General features: G+C 35.7%; 1 long non-coding RNA gene across 1 annotated transcript; it reads left to right on the plus strand.

Annotated features, from left to right (window-relative positions):
- The first annotated feature begins 217 nt into the window (after positions 1–217).
- LOC109200596 (uncharacterized) lies at positions 218–4,930 on the plus strand. The gene is made up of 4 exons (XR_002060753.2): positions 218–236; positions 1,533–1,564; positions 2,782–2,808; positions 4,351–4,930. It is a non-coding gene; the product is annotated as an uncharacterized LOC109200596 (long non-coding RNA).
- The last annotated feature ends 1,090 nt before the right edge of the window (positions 4,931–6,020 follow it).

Genomic DNA, 6,020 nt, shown 5'->3' on the forward strand with positions numbered 1-6,020 from the left:
ACCATTATTTCAAATTCAAAGAATCCTGTTTGAAACATTATAGAATTAAATTTCTGCTAGTTGTTTTTTGATGCAAAAAAATCTAGTATAATAATATTTAAATTTACATATATTTTTCACGTTTTCAATGCCAATTTTGTGTAATTGCGGAGTTTCCCACTACCCGTGAATGCCTCTTTTTTTTCGTCTCTGGCTGACTCCTGAATCTCCGCCCACTCTCTGCTCGATCCCTGCCGGTAAGCCCTGCTTCTCTGTCTCTCTTCTCTGAAATGAAATGTCTATAAGCTGTTTGAGTGATTTACCCAGTTGTTGTTAGTGACTTATAAAGCCAGTCAAAGTATAAGTCATGTTAAAGTAACACAATGACTGCTTTTTAGTGAAACGTTGTAATTTTAGTATTTAAAAGGAGTGTTTGGTATGCTAGCCCTAACAACCTAAGCGCTAACGCCTAGCCTAGCTGCTATAGGCCCAGTGTGAAATGAATATGGTTCATTTGATTGTTTAATACAGTTATTGTGTTGTATTTGGTTCATTCGGTGTGTTAGTGTTTCTGAGTCTCTTAGGGAAGCTGAAGTTAGTTCTCCTCTTCACAAATCAGTCAGTTAAAACGGCCTCACTCTTTAGGTTGTAAGTAATGAGCCGCCATTTTAGAAGCACTGATTAGCTGCTGAAGCAGCAGGGTCGGCAACTTCAAAGGAGCCATTTTACCGCCTCTGACTGAAAGCCGGGAGAAAAAGAGTCACGTGCCTGTGCCGGTGTGTGTTTGTGTTGTGGGTTAATTAACAGAAGGGAGAGACAGAGTGAGGATAAAACACATAATATAAGAATAATAACATCTCGTAACAAGAAGAAGGTTTTTTTAAATTAATTAATTTTAGTTTTTTGTTAAATTTTAAGAACTGTTTAACAAACACTTGTTTGTGCAGGTTGTTTTTTAACTATATCCTACACCTGCAGCTCTGTTTAACTTCTCACTTTGTGAAAAATTAATGAAATCTAAAAAAGGCCACCTTCAAATAAATAAAATGCAGCAGTGCACCATTAATATTATAAATATGATATGTAGATATTTAAAACAACAGCATATTAAATGATATTGTGTGCAGATAATATTTTTAGGAAGCAGAATTTGAATGCAGACCAACTCAAATGTTGAAGCCTACAAATATATCATCCAAGCTTTCATTTATGATTGTTCATGCTTTGAAATTGTGATGTCAGAATTTGTGCAGTGCTAGGTGTAGCAAATCATTGCTTATTAAATCTACTGTGTAATAGCACCAAACTAATAGAGCTATCACATAACTGAGAAAGTTGTGTGGCTTATTACAAATGGATGAAACCACATATTACCTTAATGAAGACAGTAATCTTTAATAAGGTGTAGAAAAAAAGAGGTGAGTTGTTTGTTGCTGTGGTAAACAAAGAAGTGTACTGAATCTTTTGGACTACACAGAGTATGTAGTATTGACTCTGATGCTGATTTGAGTTGTCTCATTCTGTATTTTTGTGCTTTGTCTTTTGTTACACAGAGTGAAAGAGATCTTTGGTTTTGCCTTTGCTGGTAAGTAAACAGTGACTGTAACTGAAGCAGTATGAACCTGGCATTGTGTAGCACATTTGACGACTTACATACAGTAGTTTGACTTTTTGTGATATGTTTCCATTTACTGATTGGCAAAAACACAGGATTTGTGACCTGTAGCAGCATAGCCCCCACACAGGGCCTCTGACTGTCCCTGAAAATGTCCCTGAAGTTTAATACCCCATTTATGTATGATTTAAATTTTTTATGGCTTAATGAATCCAAACAGTTAAATGTCAGATGTCTTTATACAGTTGTTCATTTTCTCCTTATGTTTGTGGATTTAAGTAGCAGACAAAACAATTAAAGTGTTTTAGGGGAGTCAGTATAAGTGGTTGCTCAAACACTTAAGAGCTGCACAGGTATTGATTTATATTATTTCTCAAATTCTGCTGATGTATTACATTAAAGTCAGAACGTTGTAGAAGTATTTTGCCTGACTCGGTATAAGTAATAGCTTTAACAATAATAAAAACGAAGAGAACCAGAGGTGTGAGTGGACATTGTTAGGTAATTTACAGCCAGTGTGTCTAATTAGTTTGTTACTTATTTAGTGAATATAATGTGTTTTAAAATTTAATAGAAATGTTGCCAAAAAGGGACATTGCAACATACATAAATATTCCTAGCAACGGGTACAATGAAAGGACTTTGTAGTGTAATATTTTAAGACATTTAATTTTAACCACAAACATTCTGCACCTCTGTTATTGTAACATGTCAGTATTTACATGTATTTTAGGATTTGCATATTCATATCAGACTAACCAAAACATGATGAGGTTTTCTGTTGCTTCTGATTTCAAGAATTACTTTGTATTTAATGTTTTTAACCTGAAAGGACATTAAAAGTTTTGGTTTTTCACACTTTATTAGCTCTGACCTGTTGTAGAAAATGTTGGAGCCACAAGGCTTCTGTGTAGGAAATATTTGGTGTATCCTGCACTTGTGCCAACAAATATTGGTGCCTGTTCTTTGCATTTCTGTAGTAATAATGCTTTTATTACACTTGCTATAGCCATGTGAGACCCTGCAGTTCAATTATCTCTCTTTAGACTACAGGAAACTTAAAAAAGCTTAAAGTAATTGAGGATTTTACTAGTTAATTTGTGTCACAGTAAATTGGATTGTGTGTGAAGAGGCTCAACAATCTGAATCATCAAACAGTGATCTGATGAATTGTTTCCTTTCTCTAGACTGCTGATCTGATCGTCTCAAGTCTGGTAAGTAAAGGTTTTTCTGAGGTGCAGTGCTGGGAAATGTTTCTCATTATAGGAGATTCAGTGTAGTGCAGTGAGTGAGCACAGCTATTGGTGATCATCAAAAGTCATCAAATCAGAAAAGTCTGTGTAAACATTTCCAGACCTACAGAGGTCGGTAGGTTATTGTAGCAGTGCATATTTTTTCACATTAGAGCAGCTCATGAACAGCAGTTTAGGTACAATTAAGTCTTCAAGTAGAGCCTTGTGGATTCATCCTAAACGCTTCTTTCCCTTCATTAAATTAAGTGACTGTCTGAAAACTGCTCTTTGAATTAGTCTTTTAATTAAAGATTTTGTTGATGACTGGAAAAAATCTAAAGCACAGATACAGCACTCATTTCTGTATTTTATGATTAAATGATCTACAAAGAAATTATCGTCATACTACATTTTTAATTAGGCCTTTAAATCGCCATTATAAGTACTTCCTAGATTTAGTGGAGTGCTTATGGCTGTGTATTAAATATGCCCCAAATGTGACTGAAATATGTAGAAACTGCTTTGTAAATCCTCCCAAATTTCTCATTTTGCCAAAAGTCATACTGAGTAAAGTATTGTTTACTTTTATGTTAACGGATCTCAAATCCCTGTTTCTGTGTGCCCAGATATTATGATGTACTGTTGTCCCAGGTAAGTACACACAGAAACAGGGATTTGAGAACTTTGGGGATTAAGGAACATGTGATGTGGCATAAATTTTAAGCAGGTGGCCTGAAACTGTCTGCTCTAACCTCAGTGTGTGGGTTTTGTTGGACCATATGATATTGACAGTAGATTATTGTAGCAGCACATCTTGGTTTAAGTTTATAGACACTGTTTGTTTTTATTGTGTTATTGGAATGTAAAAAATTCTTTAGAATAGTTCCACCACCATTTTTGAGCATTTCCAATCAGTTCAGTCCAATAATGTACTGTGGAACTCTTCAATATGTAAAGCCCTGTGTGTACTGTATTTTTCGGATTATAAGGCGTATGCAGCTAACCAAATATTCAGATAACTCAAACTATTCAACTCATTCACAATAAGTCTCAACATTTTTCAGTGGTAACACATAACAATACACTCACTTTTTCTGTTCAGTCCTCTTCCACAAATCTATCAAATTCTTCATGGATTGATCGGTTTTGAAATCTGCTCCGTACGCATGTCTCTAAACAGATGCCAGATCCTCATACACACACCATAATATTATGTTTAAGCACAATACGAATTACTCGGCGAGGCTCCTGACTACTGTAGCTGTAATGCTCCAACAATCCATCAAACGGTGCAGCTTTGTAGCTTTCCAAAGTCATACTAAAACATTTTGACAGATGTTTGAGTGCCGTGTAACACATAAAATTGGGTTGAGGTCAGTAAGCACAGCCAGAATTAATACATAAGGTAAACTGTTGAGTTTTGAGAAAACTAAAGAATTTTAAGTGTGACTTATATTCCGAAAAATACTGGAAAGCCATGTTTATTGGAAATATGCCTAATTCCAGTCCCTTTTTGTCTTACAGGTGACCTGCTGCAGAAAACCCTCTCCCTCTATCGTTGACAAGCAATTAACAAGCAATTTCAGTCTGTCCTATCACTCTCCCTCTCCCTGCTCCATCTTTTTTGACAAGCCATTCTATCTTCTATCATTTCTCCGCCATGAGCTCTATCTAATTTTGACAAGCTTGAACCTGTGTTGACAAGAAATCTAAGTTTGACAAGAAATCTAAGTTTGACAAGAAACCAAGTTTTTGGAAATTGAAGTTACCACAACTTCGTCGATCTGTTTTCAGAAATCTGAGAGATCTCTGCTCTCACTGCTCCTTCTTTCCTGTCGTTAAACTCTCTCATATCTACTAATTTTGCTGGAAATTGCAAGTAGAAAGTTGAATATACAGTAGTAGAATTACAGTACAGTAGATTTTACAGTACAAACTACTTACACAGCCCCACATTTATAGTTTTGACTTGGCATTACACTGATAGTTTGCCTTACAGGTGCAATTACTTTGATAAATTATATAAAATATACACCTTTTTTGAGATTTATTTGTAGTAAGATAATCTGGTTATTTTGTAATACATTCAGACTGCTATATTCACATAAATATTAAATTTGATTCAAATACATTTTTCAAGTCTGTTTCATTGGTTATAACATTTGACTACAAGTTTATACTATTATTATTTAAGGATAAACCCTTTTTTGTCACTCAGTGTAAGTATTCAGTTACAATTGTCATCTAGAGGCTGCCCTGAGAACCCAGACTTCCTGTTTCCTGACTGCTGCAGAACATCCAGCTGAAGAATCCCCGTCGCCTGTCATCTGATCACCACACCATCACAGCTCCTTATATTTGCTTTACATTTTAGATATCTGAAAGATTTACACAAAGTCTATGTAAAAGCTAAGAGTTTTATTATAGCCTGTTGATTGATTGTTGAGATTTATTCTGCATATTACATTACAGAAGTATAGACCTATTTGTTATCCAGTCTGGTTAAAAAAAATATAAGAAGTAATAATATACAGCTTTTGAAAAAGCTACAATAAAACAGACCAAAGTGTTTTCAAAGAACTTTAAATAACTTTTATATTGAGTTTGTATTTAAGTCAGCCTTTTACATCAATTCTGATAAATCTCTGATGTAATAGAAACTTGAGGACTGATTAGTTTTTCAGTGTTTACAGGTTGGGTTTTGTTTACATTTGTGTATAAATACATATAAGGTCCAGTTTGTACTTCAATAAAATGCCAAGGAAAGGTCAAAGGTCGCAGTCCCAGAGGCTTAGATGGCAAAAGCAGAAAGAACAGGTAAATGTTTCTCAGTGCGGTGAGGAGGTAAAGGTGTCTGTTGCAACTGTTCCCAGTCCAGAAGTGCAGAGCAGCGTTCAGACAGCCGCAGTGTCTTATGCAGATGTGGTAAAGAGAGGTGTTCGCTCATCATCTGTGCCAAATGCTAAAGTACAGCAGGTAATCCAGACTGAACCCCAGGTAACTGTGCAAACGCAGCATGATGGAGAAGCTCCAGGACCGTCTCATGTACAGGTTACAAACAGTTTAAGTCGTCCACGAGTGAGTAGCATCTGTGCATCCCGAAGCCAGGCTTCTCCTAGGTATGGAAAGTACAGGAATCAGCAATGCATGGCGAACAGTTTGGTTTTCCTGTCCTTCTTACACGAGGATGAATT

This window comes from Oreochromis niloticus, unplaced genomic scaffold (assembly GCF_001858045.2).
Source record: "Oreochromis niloticus isolate F11D_XX unplaced genomic scaffold, O_niloticus_UMD_NMBU tig00006673_pilon, whole genome shotgun sequence".
NCBI classification, from domain to species: Eukaryota; Metazoa; Chordata; class Actinopteri; order Cichliformes; family Cichlidae; genus Oreochromis; species Oreochromis niloticus.